This window comes from Ranitomeya variabilis, chromosome 2 (assembly GCF_051348905.1).
Source record: "Ranitomeya variabilis isolate aRanVar5 chromosome 2, aRanVar5.hap1, whole genome shotgun sequence".
In the NCBI taxonomy this organism is placed as follows: domain Eukaryota; kingdom Metazoa; phylum Chordata; class Amphibia; order Anura; family Dendrobatidae; genus Ranitomeya; species Ranitomeya variabilis.
In genome coordinates, this window is record NC_135233.1 from 360,463,298 (window position 1) to 360,481,059 (window position 17,762).

General features: G+C 44.7%; 1 pseudogene; it reads left to right on the forward strand.

Annotated features, from left to right (window-relative positions):
* LOC143803761 (cytochrome P450 2C20-like) overlaps positions 1-3,660 on the forward strand; it is a 48,866-nt pseudogene extending 45,206 nt beyond the window's left edge.
* The last annotated feature ends 14,102 nt before the right edge of the window (positions 3,661-17,762 follow it).

Here is a 17,762-nt window from a genome sequence, read left to right on the forward strand (position 1 = left end):
GGGATGAGAGAAGCTGGACAGACTGCAGCAAAGGGAGAGGGAAAAAAAAAATTGTACTCAGGACTTCTCTTATCCCACTTCTGCGATGCATTAAACACTTTTTGGCCTGTTGTACTGTTATGATCCTCAGTGGCTTAGGATCACAAATCTAACCAGCTAAGTAGAAGATAATAGGACGAGCTCTGGGGATGTGGTAACTGGACTGACCGCAAACCTGATCCTAACCGCACACACTATAAGCAGCCGTGGAACGTTTCCTGAAATCCTAGACGTCTCTTCACAGCCTGAGAAACTGACTACCCCTAAAGAGAAAGTAAAGACCTCACTTGCCTCAGAGAAATAACCCCAGAGATATAGAAGCCCCCCACAAATAATAACGGTGAGTTAAGAGGAAAAGACAAACGCAGAGATGAAACAGGTTGAGCAAATGAGGCCCGCTAACGCTAGATAGCAGAAAATAGCAAGGGATCTGTGCGGTCAGTAAAAAACCCTATGCAAAAATATCCACGCAGAGAATGCGAGAACCCCCACACCAACTAACGATGTGGGGGGAGCAACTCAGCACCCCAGAGCACCAGCAAGCAAGGAAATCACATATTAGCAAGCTGGACAAAACTCATCATATACTAGGAAACATCTTGAACACAGATGAGCAAAAATAAGCAAACAAAACTTAGCTTCTCTTGAGAGACTGATAACGGATGTAGACAGGAGCAATCAGAATAGCACTGAATACAACGACAACAGGCAAGGAATGAAGGACCAGGTGGATTAAATAGGAAACCTGACTAGCAGATGACGAGACAGCTGATCCCAGCCAGAAACCTGCAAAATAACAAAAAGAGCCACCAGGGGGAGCCCAAAGAGAGAACTCACACAGTACCACTCACGACCACAGGAGGGAGCCCGGAAACAGAGTTCACAACAGATGTGGCACTAATTGAAGTCGATGCGTTAGCTGCCATCCATCTGACAACGCCTTCAATTTGTTCGTGCCACAGCAGCGGGGCATGGCGAGCTCCTACAAAGCTGTGCATGAAGGACTGTTCCCTGCTGAAACTGGGTGATGATGAGTCACCGGTGCCCGCAGCAGGCACAGAATCCCCACGTCCTCTCCCTGTTCCACGCCCACGTGCCTTACTCCCTGCCTTCTTCATCTTGGTAGACTGATAAAGATAGGCAGAAAAGTACTAAGGGCTTAGTGTGCTTATTCCTGAACAGCTGCTAACAGGTATAAGGAACACTAATTTTCTCAAGTGTGGACTAGACTTTAATATGAGCTAATGTGGCCTACACAACTCTAAAGTGGAGTGTTTGGTGACCTTTTTTAACTTTTTGTTTTTTCCGCAGAACAGACTACAGAGCGAGCTTCACTCACACACAGACCGTGCAGGCAGCCGTAAACGGCACTGCAAGGCCAAAAAAAGCTCCTCTATGTAATCCTATATAGTGTTTTTCCACAATCTAGCAGGAAACGGATGGAAAGCCACTAATAGGATAAATTTGAAAAAATGTGCAGCAGGCTGCACTAATTGAGAAATGGACAATGGAACGGTATGAGGCAGTGACGCACCCTGAGCTGACTACAACCGGCTGCGGCGGCAGAACAGACTACAGAGTGAGCTGCACTCACACACAGACCGTGCAGACAGCCATAAACGGCGCTGCAAGGCCAAAAAAAGCTCTTCTATGTAATCCTATATAGTGTTTTTCCACAATCTAGCAGGATACGGATGGAAAGCTAATAATAGGATAAATTTGAAAAAATGTGCAGCAGGCTGCACTATTTGAAAAACGGACACTGGAACAGTATGAGGCAGTGATGCACCCTGAGCTGACTACAACCGGCTGTGGCGGCAGAACAGACTACAGAGTGAGCTGCACTCACACGGAGACCGTGCAGACAGCCATAAATGGTGCTGCAAGGCCAAAAAAGCTCCTCTATGTAATCCTATATAGTGTTTTTCCACAATCTAGCAGGATACGGATGGAAAGCCACTAATAGGATAAATTTGAAAAAATGTGCAGCAGACTGCACTAATTGCAAAAAAGGACAATGGATTGAACAGTATGAGGCAGTGACGCACCTTGAGCTGACTACAACCGGCTGTGGCTGCGGACAGACTACAGAGTGAGCTGCACTCACACACATAGAGACCTTGCAGACAGCTGTAAACAGCTCTGCAAGGCAAAAGCAAGGTTCACACAGCGGTTGCTAAATTAGCCTGGGTAAAGCACAATGAAGCAAATCGCTATCTCTAAACTGGCCCTCAGTCAGAACACAGCGTCCTGTCCCTAACTGAATTCACAGCAGAGTGAGCCCAAAATGGCGGCGGCGGCGACTTTTATAGTGCATCATGACATCATTTCAGCAGCCAATCACAGCCATGCCAGTAGTTACATGCCTACCATGCAGGACAGGATGTGCCCACACTTCTAATTAGTCCTCATTGGCTGAATTCTGGCTATGTGAATTATGGGAACTTCTGATTCTGGTATCCGATATACTGAAAGTATCGGAACTCGGTATCGGAATTCCGATACTGCAAATATCGGCCGATACCCGATACTTGCGGTATCGGAATGCTCAACAACACTAGTTAAGAAGCAACTTATTTGCTTGGAAGGTCAAGGTTTTACAAAACTTTAGTTGTGTGATGAAAATTGACTGACCATTAGTAAATTTTCCCTGATGAATATAATCCTAGAGTTTATTTATAGAATTCATTTTCATATTTCAGGGTATTTGCCCCTACTCAGTGCAAAGCAGGAGATCTGATTTGTCCTCTGACTGGGGTCTAATGGGCAACGTCTCTCCTTATGGAGAGTGACATGCCAGACATGACAACAAGAGGAGTCTTATAGGCTATGCATTGCTCATTTTGGAAATATAATGTGCAAATAGCCTCTACAGAGAGGAAGAGCAATAGAACTCTAGTGACACCTACTGAAAGTAGCAAACCTAAAAGTCAATATCTAAGCTACCCCTTAGACACCAGTCAGAAACCTCTCATACAGACAGATCAGGTCTCCAGCTTTGAACTGGGGAGAGGTAAACTGCCTGAAACATGTGTCTGCAAATAGAGTGTTTGTTTTGGCGTTAATCCTAAGTCATGCGGCAAAACTTTTTGAAGGGTCGATATTAACTTTTAGGATTGCAACTTCTAGTAGGTAGCTAGAGTTCTAGTCATCTTCCTTTCTGTAGAGGCAATTTTCATATTGCATTTCCCAGATGAGTATTGCATGGCCTATAAGTCTCCTCACACTGGCAGGTCAGACTAAAGATACTTTTTAGACAATCTAAAAAGTTTAGAAGCTGAGAACTGTTTGAATAAAAAATCTTAAAAATGTTTCTTTCCTTTGTAGGAAGGCGAATATGTCCAGGAGAAGCTTTAGCTCGTATGGAACTTTTTCTATTCCTCACCACACTCCTCCAGAAGTTCACTCTGACCACAGTGGTGCCGACAGATGACATTAACTTAATTCCTGAGTTTAGCAGTGCTGGCCATATGCCCCCTTCTTACAAGATGTCTGCAATTCCTCGTCACTAATATTGTACTTATTATGGTCCATAAAACAGATCAGACTTGTGCATACAGTGATCTTTTTCACACTAAACCATTGGTCCATATAAAAAACATCGGTGTGCACTGTCCCTTAGGTTTTGGACCAAAAATACTGCAATCTGATGAAGATCTCACTGATTTCATCCCATATCTATTAATAAATTAAAATTAAACTGGTTTTCTTGACTGGTTTTTGGCTGGGCTTTGATAAAGCTTTATGCTTAGATTGTGATACGGAAGCTGTAAGAAAACCATATCTACTAGACATTCTGCAATTTGTGAGTCGCGGTTGCGGTACCTTGCTGGTCAGACCATATTAACTATACTTATGGTGTAATGTAACATCTGCATCTTTGGAAGCATGATGTGTTGCTGAAGAAGGATCTGGAGTGACCTTTTATGGTTGACTCAGTGATTTTCAAATTGCTCCACAGAGCATTGCCAGCAACTGAAAATCAACAGATGGAGACGTGTGTCTCTGTTTGGGGGGATCGAGCAGATCTCTGACCCCCATTTATTGTTTCTCACTTTTCATAATCTTATGCTTCAACCAATCAACATAAGAACACGCTCACAGTTCTTAACCTATGAGAATGCAGGAACAGCCTGCACGTCAAGGTCTTGCAGAACAATACACCTTCAGTGTCATATCTTGTTCGGGCTGGAATAATCAAGGTCTCATAACAGCTATGAACTTTTACCTAGTAACAAAAATTTATCTCAAAACAGCAAGATGTAGTCGAAAAGCACAAAATGAAGCCTGCTTTAATTTTTCCTAGTTTAACCCTTCACATTCCCCCCTAGATAAATTTTGTTAACTAATATGCAGCATCAGAGGTACTATCCCGAGCTATAAGCTCGAAGGGTACGGTCTTCACATGACTGGTGCCATGTTACCAGTCATGGCTGTTGCGGCGCACCCATCCCCCCTGTATGCTTCAATTTACAGATAACAATTTTTGATGACGGTGGAGGAGGTTTTTTGAAAATAGCCATGCGCTTGGCTTCAACATCTTCATCAGGTAACTTTGTGAAATCGGTGTAGAGAAGAGCAGGGGTGGCAAAGCTTTTGGTATCATCATTAGTTGTCCTAGTGCAGAATTTCCTAATACATACAGAAATACACCAAAGAACAAGTTTTAGTATTACATACATGGCAGGAATAAAGGCAGCGATCTGTAACAAACTTTGCAAGATTCAACCTATCCAGCTCTCAAGTCCCTTAAACCAATTGGCTGGATTAAGAAAGGAGAAGGTGTCTGCCCACCAACTGTCCATATTATGGTCATTGTCTTTATCAGATTGATCTCTGAGTCTTTGAATGTCCTCTAACTTTAACTTTAACTTCATAGTGCTATTGGGATCTATATAATGACAGCAAGCGGGTCCAATAACCTGACACATACCACCCTGTGCTGCTGTTAAGTAATCCAATACTACAGTATGTTGATTAGTGACTATGATAAGTTGGTTTTGGACAGCAACAGTAAGTATTAAGTATATCCAATATATCCCAAATTTGATCATCTAGATAGTCTGTGGCCCTAAGCAACTTAAATGAAAATAGAACTGACAATTTTATTGACTATACCCATCTGTACTACATGTGGTCTCCCTGAAGGGAAAAACCAAAACATTATATTCCCTTATTCTGCCGCTAGTCTGTTTAACCAGCTTGCAGTGCAATGCGTGGATTCACGTCGGCCTTCCTTCCAGATTTACTGACGTAGCAGTAATAAGGAGGACCTGATAGGGACCGTCATACAAGGGTTCTAGTCTGTGTTTTCTGACATGACTTTTCACGACCACAAAATCACCAGGCTTCCAGTTATGACAAGTGTTGGTTTCTGCTGAATCTGGAAAGGAAGAAGAAACTAGAGCATGGGTGTTAGCAAGATTTTTACTAAGCTGAATAACATATTGAACAGTACGGTCAGTTTCCTCTGATAACTGCTGAGGCTGGAAATTTGCAACTAGGGGCCTAGCACAAAACAATATCTCATATGGGGACAGGCCATATTTTGCAATAGGGGTTGTACTAATGTGGTACAGTATAATAGGTAGGAGCTCTGGCCATGGAGCCGTAGTCTCCTGCATCATTTTGGCCAATTGTCCCTTCAGTGTGCCATTCAGCCTCTCAACTTTCCCACTGGATTGTGGATGGTACTGAGTATGGAGGGATACAGTGGATCCAAGCATTGTCAGAACCTCCTGATACACATGAGAACAAAAGGCCGGGCCTTGGTCACTTTCAATAACTTCTGGGACACCATATCTGCATATGACTTCCATCACCAGTTTCTTCGCTGTGGTTTTTGCAGTCATGTTGGTAATGGGGAATGTTTCCGGCCAACTGGAGAACATGTCGACAACCACCAGACAACATTCATACCTTCCAGACTTAGGCAACGTGATGTGGTCCACCTGGAGCCTTTGGAAAGGATAGTCGGGCTTAGCAAGGTGCTTCGGGGGTACACGTTGAAGTTGACCGTGATTGCAGGTCTGACAGATGTTACTGGAGTGCCCACGAGGGCTAGGGGTACTCGGAACCGGGTACTTCGGTTCACAGGGGGATGTCACGCTGGCTGACACGGTCCGTGGCCCTGGGACATCCGTGTAAAAGGGAAAGGTCTTTAAAGGGGAAATGTTCGTGACACCACCTGTGGTATTCAGTCAGGGTGACCGATGCTGCTTTAAGGGGTCCGCTGGGGTGATGTTATGGCAGTTAGATGGTATACCTCCCCACAGGTGAAGTATGTCCCCAGGGCTTCCCTGTGTGTAGATGGCAGATGGTGAGAGGCGCAGTGAAGAACAAGGACACAAGGTTGCAGTCTCTTTACCTTTACTGAAGGCTTTAGCATCCACAGTCCAGAGCACCAGATCACAGGGCAAGCAGAGTCCGGTTTGGAGGCAAATCCAGAGTCCCCTTATCCATGTAGAAATCAGTAGCCTTCCTCTAGTGCTGCGGTGTTGTAGTACCTTACTGCTAAGCCTCTCATAAGGTCCTCACAGATGTTGTAGATGTTATCAATGTTATGTCTCTCTCTCTGTTCCACAGATGGATAGGACAAACCCGTATGACCGGTGGCTTGAGGCGTTTTACAGGGACTCTATCATGCCCCAGCCTCTAAGTGGTGCCACCTTGACTCCTGGGATCAGTAACGTGAAATTAGCTGTCCTGCCGGTCTCTGGAGCAAGGCATAAAGGACTGTTGCTCCCTCTATGTTCCGGCTACTGGGATCCTGCGCCTCAGAAGGAGGCAGCCTGTGTCGGGCAGAACTCCTCCTGGTATCCACTCCTTTGCTAGGACTTCTTCACCCTCTCTACAATGCAATTCTCTTTCAGTGTCCGTTCTTAGGAACTGCTGCACTTAGGGCAGGCACAGCTCCGTGTCCTTCTGTCTCGGGCTCCGACAGGCTCCCACCCCTGTCAGGGACCAACTACCTGAGCAAAGCTCAGCCAGCAACTGCCTAACTTCCTCCCCATGTAGAAAAGCCATGGAGACACCATCACATGTTTCTCAATGCAAGCAATGAATAGCCAGGTCTTTCACCGGGAAGGAACAACCACGGGAAGGGAAGCATCCAATAAAGGAAAACCACCTATGCCAAAACATGGTATCCATCCACAGACAGCTGTTTCAGGGTGTTTGCCCCTCATCAGTGTGGAGTAGGAAACTGGCTATTAGGAGCAATGCCTAGTGAAAAGGCTATGAACATAAGGATGAATGACCTCGGGTAGGTCATTTTTCACTAGGCACTGCTCCTAATAGCCAGTTTCCTACTCCACAATGATGAGGGGCAAACACCCCGAAACAGCTGTCTGTGGATGGATACCATGTTTTGGCATAGGTGGTTTTCCTTTATTTGATGCTGCCCTTCCCGTGGTTGTTCCTTCCCGGTGAAAGACCTGGCTACTCATTGCTTGCATTGAGAAACACGTGATGGTGTCTCCGCGGCTTCTCTACATGCATTTGCATATCTCCCATAATGGATGGGGGCAGTGTTCTGGATCACTGTGTTGAGAAACACGTGATGGTGTCTCCGCGGTGTTGGATGTTTTGATCTCCCCGAGGTCATTCATCCTTATGTTCATAACTTCCTCTCCAGGCAACCAGTTTTACCTAAGTGTGAAGAGTGCCCTATTAAATAGGAGCATAGCTCCCCCTGGTGGCCAGGACCCTGAGGCGCTGCATTACATGCACGGTTGAATGCTGTCAGGACTGTAGAAATACATGGAGGCTGGAGCCCAGTAGAATTTTTGTACCAGGGCTAGGGCCTGTTTTTTTCCTCGATGTGTGGGCCCATGTGCCCACGTGGCAATAGCAGGGTACATCCGCTTAGGGAGACACACAAGTTGGTCCTTTTTCCAGAGACCATGGTCCATACGTGCTTCATCAGCCTTTCACTGTCATTAAGCGGTCTTGCGGGGTCCGGCAGAAAACCTCAGTATGGCGCAGATCATCAGGTTCCTGTAGAGTCATTGTTTCTTGTAACTGTTTAAGCTGAGAGCCTGTCACCATAGCTGGTATGGTCGGTTCAACGGGTATGAAAGCAGCAGCTTTTGCTTGCATATCCACAAAGGCGTTACCAACAGTCTGTGGACTGTTCCTAGGACCGTGTGCCTTGACCTTGATAGTGGCCACCTGGGTAGGTAATTTGATTGAGTCCATGAGGGTTTTAACAGCTTCAGCATTCTTCACTGGAGTCCCGGCGGTGGTAGTAAACCCTCGATTGGCCCATAAGGCTCCGAAATCATGAGCAATACCAAATGCATACTGTGAGTCTGTGTATATATTAGCCTGCCTGTCTTTGGCCAGAACACATGCAGTAGACAGAGCCTGAAGTTCTGCTTCTTGTGCTGACTGTGAGGGAGGGAGTGCAGCTGCGTGCACTACAGTGTCTTCCGTACTAACACCGTATCCGGTGTGTAATCTGCCAAACTCATCAGCATATCTTGATCCATCTGTGTATAACACCAGATCAGGATTTGGAAATGGATTTTCGCTGACATTTGATGGAGTAGCTGTCTCTTCAGTCAGGAGTTGGGAACAGTCATGTTGGAGATAGTCCTCATCACTGCCATCTTTCTTGGGGACCGGCAGTAAAAAAAATAAATAAATAAATAACCTTGTAAACCTTTGGTAACCCGGATAAAAATCCACCTTTAATTATCATTTTAAAACCATGTAACAGCCACAAACAACAAAACACAAACAAAAACACACAGCCGTGCAGTCTAGACAATCCCTACCACAGCAACCTAATAAATCCTAGCTATCAGCGGAGGTTGGCACCATATATACATATGCGAGATTGGCGCCCCCCGCTCAACGTCGGCTGACCCTATATCCCCTACATGCACCCTAGTTTAGTGTCTCATTTGGACCATCAGATATGCATGACCAGAAAATTAGAAAGGGATTCATAAAAGCAGATATTGACTGAAGGTTTGATTGTGGCAGGATGAAAGACACGGACAAAAACAAAGTGCAAAAAGTGCTCGTGATTCGTGAATAAAAACAACCTCACTAACTCTGTTCCCTGCTGGTAAAAAAACCTGCCTGACTGTGGGGGCTGGTGCCCTACTTGTCAGCGGATATGGCGCCCCCACTCAACGGCGGCTGACCCTTGGAGACCCTATAGATATTAGTTTACTTAGACATGTTTAAATGGTAAGCTCACATTTGGTAGCCACATCATAAATGTAAGACAGGAAAAAATCAACAGCAATATTCAGCCCTAGTTATTGGCAGATATTACATATATATAAATGATAACAGAGAGTGAGGATCGATACTCATCGTATATGCTGATTATTGCGCCTCAACGCGTTTCACCTCTATGGATCATCAGGAGGCAATGATATGTGGATGCTCTGACCAGCAGTAAAGTTGATTGTAGTACAGCGATGCAACTTGACGTAGTCAGGCAAAAGGAGTGAACACTGCAGCTGCAAGTGTCGTTGTACAGTCAAATGTCTTGGCTGTTGGAGTGTCAGTATTGTCTCAATATTATGTGCGGCAAAAATATGTGTCTCATGTCCAAGAATTATGTCTGCAGTCTTGTCAAGCAACGAGTGAGTGGCGTGAACTGCCCTCATGCAACTTAGTGATGCTCGGGCCACGGGGTCGAGGCGGGCCGAATAATAGCCCACTGGTCGTTGCCTATTGTCATAGGACTATGTGAGTACCCCTACTGCATGTCCTTCATTCTCAGACACATACAAATGGAACGGTCGAGTAGAGTCCGGGATGCCCAAGGCAGGGGCGGAAGCAATAAGCCTCTTTAATTCAGAGAAGGCACGATAAAGGCTTTCCATACAAACCGGTGATCTTTCCTTATTGTTCATTATACCGTCTTTCAAGGCATTGTAGAGAGGTTGCATTATGCGGGATGTGTCCGGTATCCACTGACGACAATAAGTACATAGTCCAAGAAAACGCTGGAGTTCAGTCTCATCTTTCGGAAAAGGAAGGGAGCTGACGACTATTTTTCTTTCTTTTGTGAGGTGTCTGACATCCTGAAGGAGACAGTGACCCAAAAATATCACTTGACCAAGGCAGAAATGAAGTTTCGAGGCCGAAACGCGACAGTTCAGATCTGCCAGATACTTGAGGAGGCTAACAGTGGCAGCAATGGCTTCCTGCTCTGTTCGTGCACACAACAAAAGATCATCCACATACTGATACTGAAGCAGCGTGACATAGGGGTGATCTAACTGCCAGGGTAAAAGACACTAGCCCATATTTTTTTGCAAACTGATTGGGACTGTTTTGGGCCCCTTGTGACATAGCTCTCCATGTCAATTGTTGTCCCTGATAAGTGAATGCAAACAGAAACTGGCAATCTGGGTGTAATGGAATGCTGAAGAAGGCATTGGCAAGATCGATGACTGTGAACCAAGCAGCATCCTGAGGTATCTGGGACAAAAGAGTATGTGGATTAGGCACCACCGGAGTTTCTAGAACAGTAGCTGCATTAACTGCCCGTAGATCTTGTACCAGTCGGTATACAGGGGGTTGGCCGGGTGGGGTCTTTTTCTTAACGGGAAACAAGGGTGTGTTACATGGGGAAACACAGGGTACCAGGGCACTATTATCGAGTAATGTTTGCATTTACCCCTTGAGGCCCCTCTCCTGATCATGTTTCAAAGGGTATTGATGGACTTTGGGAAAAGGGGCACCAGGTTTGAGAAACACTTTTACTGGTTCTACAGGCATTTTCCCTATATCATCTGGCCCTTTTGATCAGAGTTTGGGTGGTATCTCTGAGAGATATGGGGTGAGTCGCTGGTCCTCAGGCATTATTGGGGGTGGATCTGGGCCTATCAGGGCCATCATAACTGTTTGAAGGGCGTGTAGGATACAGATCTCCTCATTGTATTCATCTGCATATGGGTTATATAACGTAAGGACCATCTGACTATCATCCTGGAATTGTATTCTGGAGTGGAACTGTGATAATAAATCTTCCCCCAGTAGATTTACCGGACATGAGGGAGAGATTACGAACTAAGCAGTAACCTCAGGGAAAGGTCCCACAGGGATGGGCTTTGTAAGAGTATGTTTATTGGGTCTGCAATCTACTCCAATTAAAACAAGCTCTTGATCAGAGAATTGACATGGTGGGGCTGGGGAGGGGGGTTCCCAGACATAGGGTTAAAAGGTTGGAGTAGGGAACTGAATTTGTGTAAGGTGGGAGGGCAGGAGCTGAAGTCTGTTGCATAGGCCACTGATAAGAAACCAGCTGTGTGCTTGTAGCTGGGGTGGGGGCTGAGGACGGAGCAGGATGGCTACTGGTTTAACCTTTAATTTCCCTGCTTATGCAGAGCGGGCTAAATTCATCTGAAAACTTTTTACTATTTTCAATGCATCATCCGGAGTGGAAGTCTCGATGTCAGGTCTAACCGACATTATTGCATTTTTCAATTCAGATTTAAGGCCGGACATTAAAGCTGCCACAAAAAGGTGTGAATGGGCTTTATTATACAATGAGAATCCCAGATCTTTAAACACTACCATAAGATGCCCATAGAACTTCTCGGCAGTCCAGGATATATTGGTGCCTTGGAGTTAAGGGGCATAGGGCTTACAGTCAGGAGAAGAGGCTTAATTTCCTGGGTTGGGACCATATTATGCAGCAGGGAGCCACCCTGTCCCAGATCATTATTTTTAATAATTCATTTTTCTAGCACATTACCCTCAACCACTTTCTCAATTCCTTCTTGCACCACAAAACATCCAGTCTTTGTCATAGTAGTAGACAGCTTTCCTTTTTCAATGTAACAATAACAGAAACAATCAGAACTCAATTCCTCTGTTGAGCCTCAATTTGCTATACTGTATATATCAATCACTCAACTAGAAGCAGGTTAATCTTTTACCAATCTTTCAATCACACTGATAACCAAACAATCACTTACAAGTTTCCTTGCACAACTAGGCAACATATTTTACTTTCAACTTCAACTTACAATATTTCTTTCTACTTACATACAGTACTGTTGCTTTAAACAAAACACAGATCTCCCAGCGTGTACTACACCAAGGACAGAATACACAGAGAATCTTGAGCGCAGCTACGTGCCCCCCATCCAAGACTTCAGCAGAGATAAGAACTTACAGCATCGCTCCACACAGAAAGGAGAAAGCAATCGCGCAGCTGCTTAGACTGCCCCTCCCATCAGATTTTTAGAAATTTCACACAGAAACAGAATGCAGCAGTTCTCAGACTTAATTAATTTCTACAAAAACCTCATCACACAAATTCTTCTTTTTCTTCAAACATGATTCTCCTTTAGAGCTAAATATCCTTACTTCAGTTGTGCACAGTACTAGAGCGGCCGTATAGTCTGTTCCACCGGGTCTACCTGTACCCCACTGAGACAACAAAAAGCGCGGTACTCAGTGAAAGGAGGAGGGCATCTCAGACTATTCCCTCTGGACACCTCTGGATGTATATATCTATATATTCCTGAGTTACATATCCTACCCAATCTTCGATCACCTCACCACACCTGATTCTAACAGTGATCAGGATTTCAGGATATTTTGACTATAAAGAGAATTACAATCAGTGGTTAATCCGGGGTGTCTGTCCCTTATGATGTACGGTTCGAGCACTGGGCCCCCAACGGAACTCCACCCAAGAATCACCCCACCATCGGGGACAAACCTCAGATCATCTTTGCAGCAACAAACACTGGAAAACCACACCAAACAGTCAGTCTGAACAGTATAACTGCCAACTTACCGTGGTTGTTGTGGGGGATGATCAGTCCTAATTTTCCAGTGCCTGTGTCCGGTCCGAGGGTCCTTTGTCTTGTTGTCCTCCGGGGGGCAGAAGCGTTCCTATTTGGGGCTCCATGTTTGGGCACCAAGCTGTTGAGGGAGGATCTGGAGTGACCCTTCACGGTTGACTCAGTGATTTTCAAATTGATCCACAGAGCGCTGCCGGCAACTGAAAATTACCAGACAGAGACGTGTGTCTCTGTTTGGGGGGATCGAGCAGATCTCTGACCCCCCGTTTATTGTGTCGCACTTTTCATAATCTTAGAAGTTATACTTCAACCAATCAACATAAGAACACGCTCACAGTTCTTAACCTATAAGAATGCAGGAACAGCCTGCACGTCAAGGTCTCATAGAACAATACACCTTCAGTGTCATATCTTGTTCGGGCTGGAATAATCAAGGTCTCATAACAGCTATGAACTTTTACCTAGTAACAAAAATTTATCTCAAAACAGCAAGATGGAGTCGAAAAACACAAAATGAAGCCTGCTTTAATTTTTCTTAGTTTAACCCTTCACAGTGTCATGGCCAAAGTCATAGTTTAGGCCCAGCCTTATTTATTTTTTTGCATTTTAGAATTAAAGACAGTAAAAGAAAATTGGGTGATTTTTTAAAATTAGACTCACACGAGGAAATTATACTATTTGTAGCCTAAACTATTTTATTGGCTTGCCAGATGCTGTATTGATAACTTGGCATTCATATTTAGTCCTGCTGCATGATAACAAATTGTCCTAGGAAAGACAAGAAAATAGTGTAGAAGTTGAATGCATTTATAATTACAATTCACAAATGGAAACCAATATTCTGTATTTACTATGCAAACTGTAATGAATGGAAACGGAGGCACAGAAGTTGAAGTTAACATTCGTTTTTATTAAGGTTTAACGTGGAACCTCTGGGCCACGGTCCGGGGGGCTCCGAAGGGGCGTGCCTACGTGAGTCCCAGACACCCGTGGTAAGTCCCCTCGAACAGGGTCAGAATGGAATGCCTGCGGGACACGGGTGCTACCTCCAGTTAGACCCCCGACTCGTGGTAGCTGTCCCAGCGGGACAAACGGACAAGCAGGGTTAGCGGGAGATGTGGAGCTAACCAGATGGAACCGGGTGTACAGGTAGAAGCTGGTTCCAGTGGTACTGGCATTGTCCAGAGATGAGGATGGCAGATTGGCAGGACGAGACGGAACTGGCGTAGACAGAGCGAACGTCATCCAAGATAGCCGGGTAACTGATAGCTGATGATCTGTGGAAACAGAGAGTATAAGCAGAGCACTGGCAGAGAACTTTCAGAAACAAAAGCATAGGGGACATAGATCGGGAGTCGTCTGGATGGTGAGTGACCAGTGCTACGGGCATGGTCCACACCACTTCGCACATATGATTCAAACAAGGATTTTATTTCTGCTCTAAAGACAGTTCTGGCAGGTTTAGAACAAAAAAGTGTGCACAGTAACCCACCTTTAATACTGGGTTGGGAGCTCCCTCCTCAGAATGGGGTGGTTTCCATGTCTCAATGTTTAGCTTTCAGGGATTCGGGGTTTTTTGTGGGGTAGCTCCTTTGGGTGCTCACCTGATGAGGGAGACAAGGGAGAAGATTAGACGTGTGGTGAGTATATTGATATTTGGTCCCCTGTTTTCACTGATTAGGTGATCATCAACAAGGAACGCTCTTTCGAAAGGCGTGATAGGAAGATTAAAGTGGTTAAAACAATTGGTAATTGGTTACAGGCCTTTCTAGTTTTGGCTCACGGGATTTGTCGTCTACAGCCAGAGAAAGGTCCTGAATTGTTGGTCTATGTTGATACCATATTTAGTGCTCATAAGTTCGATGGGGGGGTGGCATGGTGGAAATATGACGAGGAGTTCCGCCAATGTCTGGCGCTATGCCTGGGCGTAGCTTGGACAATTAAAGCCACAGATGTATGGATTCAATTAATTTTAGCCCAACATCCTCAACAACGTTCCTTTCCTATTAGTGCCACCTCCACCAGCCAGTCCCAAGTGGCAGCGACATTCAGACCCAGCGGGACATGATGGTTATACAATGAGGGGTGCTGCCGATTCTATGCCATGTGCAAGTTCAAACATGAATGTGCAGTATGCGGAGGAACACATGCAGCATTGCAGTGCTTCCATAGACAGAAGCAAAACACCAGAATGGGCGATGCCAAAGCAAATGAGAATGCCAATGAAAAAAGAAGTTCTTCTGTACTGGCTAGAGCAGTATCCCAAGAGTGAGTAAGGAAAGGTGATTCTGGAAGGGTTTTATGATGGGTTCCAGATACTTTTTCAGTTTTTGACAGTATCATTGTATAGTTCAAATTTAAAACCCGTTCAGGATCATAAGGTTTTGGTTAGAGAAAAATTGATGAAGGATGGTTTACTTGGCAGAATGGCGGGACCTTTCACCGTTCTCCTTTTGAAATTTTGAGAGTATCTCCTGTTGGTTTAGTACCTAAGAAGGAGCCAGGCAAGTACCGTCTCATTCATCATCTCTCATTCCCACCAGGAATATCCGTCAGTAACAAAATAACAAAGGGAGAAGCGAGGGTACGATACACGTCTTTTGAAAGGGTAATTTTCTTGGTCAAACAAGCAAGTAGAGATGCCTTATTAGCAAAATCAGACATAGAAGCGGCCTTCAGGATTCTGCCTATACACGTTGAATGTTTCCATTTGTTAGGCTGTCATGTGGAAGGCGAATATTTTTTGGACATGTGCCTACCAGTGGGGTGTTCTATTTCTTGTTTTTATTTTGACATGTTTAGTTGTTTTCTGGAATTTATGCTGAAATGTGAGACTGGTATATCATGATCAGCACACAGTCTTGCTGATTTTCTGTTTGTAGGTCCAGGTGACTCACAGGTCTGTCAGTATTTGTTGCATACTTTTCATTAGTGATGAGCGAATATACTCGTTGCTCGGGTTTTCCCAAGCAGCTCAGGTGGTCTCCGAGTATTTGTTAGTGTTCGGAGATTTAGTTTTCATCTCAGCAGTTGAATGATTTACAGCTGCTAGCCAGGCTAAGTACATGTGGGGGTTGCCTGGTTGCTAGGGAATCCCCACATGTAATCAAGTTGGCTAGTAGTTGTAAATCATTCAGCTGCCACGATGAAAACTAAATCTCCGAGCAGTCATAAATACTTGGAGGTCACCTGAGCTGCTCGGGAAAACCTGAGCAACGAGTATACTCGCTCATCACTACTTTTCATACATTGAGGCAGGAGTTGGGCATCCTCCTGCCACAAGAAAAAACTGAGGGGCCTGTGAGATTTTTGACATTTTTAGATATAGAGATTTATACAAATCAAATTGTTTTCAGGTTGCCAAGAGATAAATTATGTAGCAATTCTATAATATTGTGGAACCACTATATGTCAGGATAAAGTAACATTAAGTGATTTATTAAAATTGTAACCTTTAAAATAGTTAGTTAAAACAAGCAAACAGAACTAAATTATTTAGAAATTATCCTACCGGACGTAAATTGCAAAGACAGTGTAAAAACAAATAGTCTATAAGGAAATATCATAGACGAGTAGGATATAAAATCCCATAGCCTAACCATGGTATACAAAATTACACATGGCAGTGTTTGGCGATGAAAAGTGCAATCCAATTTCTAAGTCCAGTGACACCCTTTATAATGATACAAGGAGATGGACCCTCTTGTTCAGAAATGAGAGCCAGCAACAAACAATTTCAAGTAATATAAATTGGAACAATCTCACCCATAGAGGAGATAAGTAGTCAGTTCCTCAAGCCCGTTGCTGCCAATTATTGGTCCTGTCCAACGACACCATTTCCGTGATTCTGTAATGTCTGAGGTGCACCGTTCTAACGTGTTTACTCTCAAAACTACTCTAGAATCTACAGCAGAGTCTATTCAAGGTGATGGAATATATTGCCACCATGCCTGCATTGCACTGCCGCTGGTCCTACTTCTCTGACCATCTGCGCCGCAGTATCTAACAGCATTCATCCTTATATCATACTTGCAGCAATGTCATATCCAGGATTGCCAAACCTGTTTCCGTTTAGAGGAACGCACCCACCAGTGGTGACACTTATACATCACTTCCTAGTAACACGTCTTCTGGTGAGGTTATCATAAGGGGTATGGCTTCTAGACTGCTGCTTACACTCTGTACTGCCCCTGTTCTAACCCCTATGATGAAACACTCAAATGAGTGTCCTTATCAGTCTCTGGTCCCCATTCCAGGCAGTATTACTGGCTGAGACAAACAGAGCCATAGATTAGTGTTGAGCGATACCTTCTGATATTTGAAAGTATCGGTATCGGATTGGATCGGCCGATATCCAAAAAATATCGGATATCGCCGATACCGATACCCGATACCAATACAAGTCAATGGGACACAAATATCGGAACGGATCCTGGATGGTTCTCAGGGTCTGAAGGAGAGGAAACTCTCCTTCAGGCCCTGGGATCCATATTCATGTAAAAAATAAAGAATAAAAATAAAAAATATGGATATACTCACCCTCGGACGAGCCCTGGCTGTCACTGCTGCAAGCGTCTGCCTCCGTTCCTAAGAATGCAGAGAGTCAAGGACCTTCGATGACGTCGCGGTCACGTGAGCGGTCACATGAGCAGTCACGCGACCAATTGCAAGACCGCGACGTCATCGCAGGTCCTACACTCACTGCATTCTTAGGAACGGAGGCTGCCGGTTGCACCGCTGCGAGCCAGGGGCCGTCGGTGGGTGAGTATATACATATTTTTTATTTTTATTCTTTATTTTTTACATGATTATTGATCCCGATCCCGATTCCCGATATCGCAAAAATATTGGAACTCGGTATCGGAATTCCGATACATCGAATATCGGCCGATACCCGATATTTGCAGTATCGGAATGCTCAACACTACCATAGAT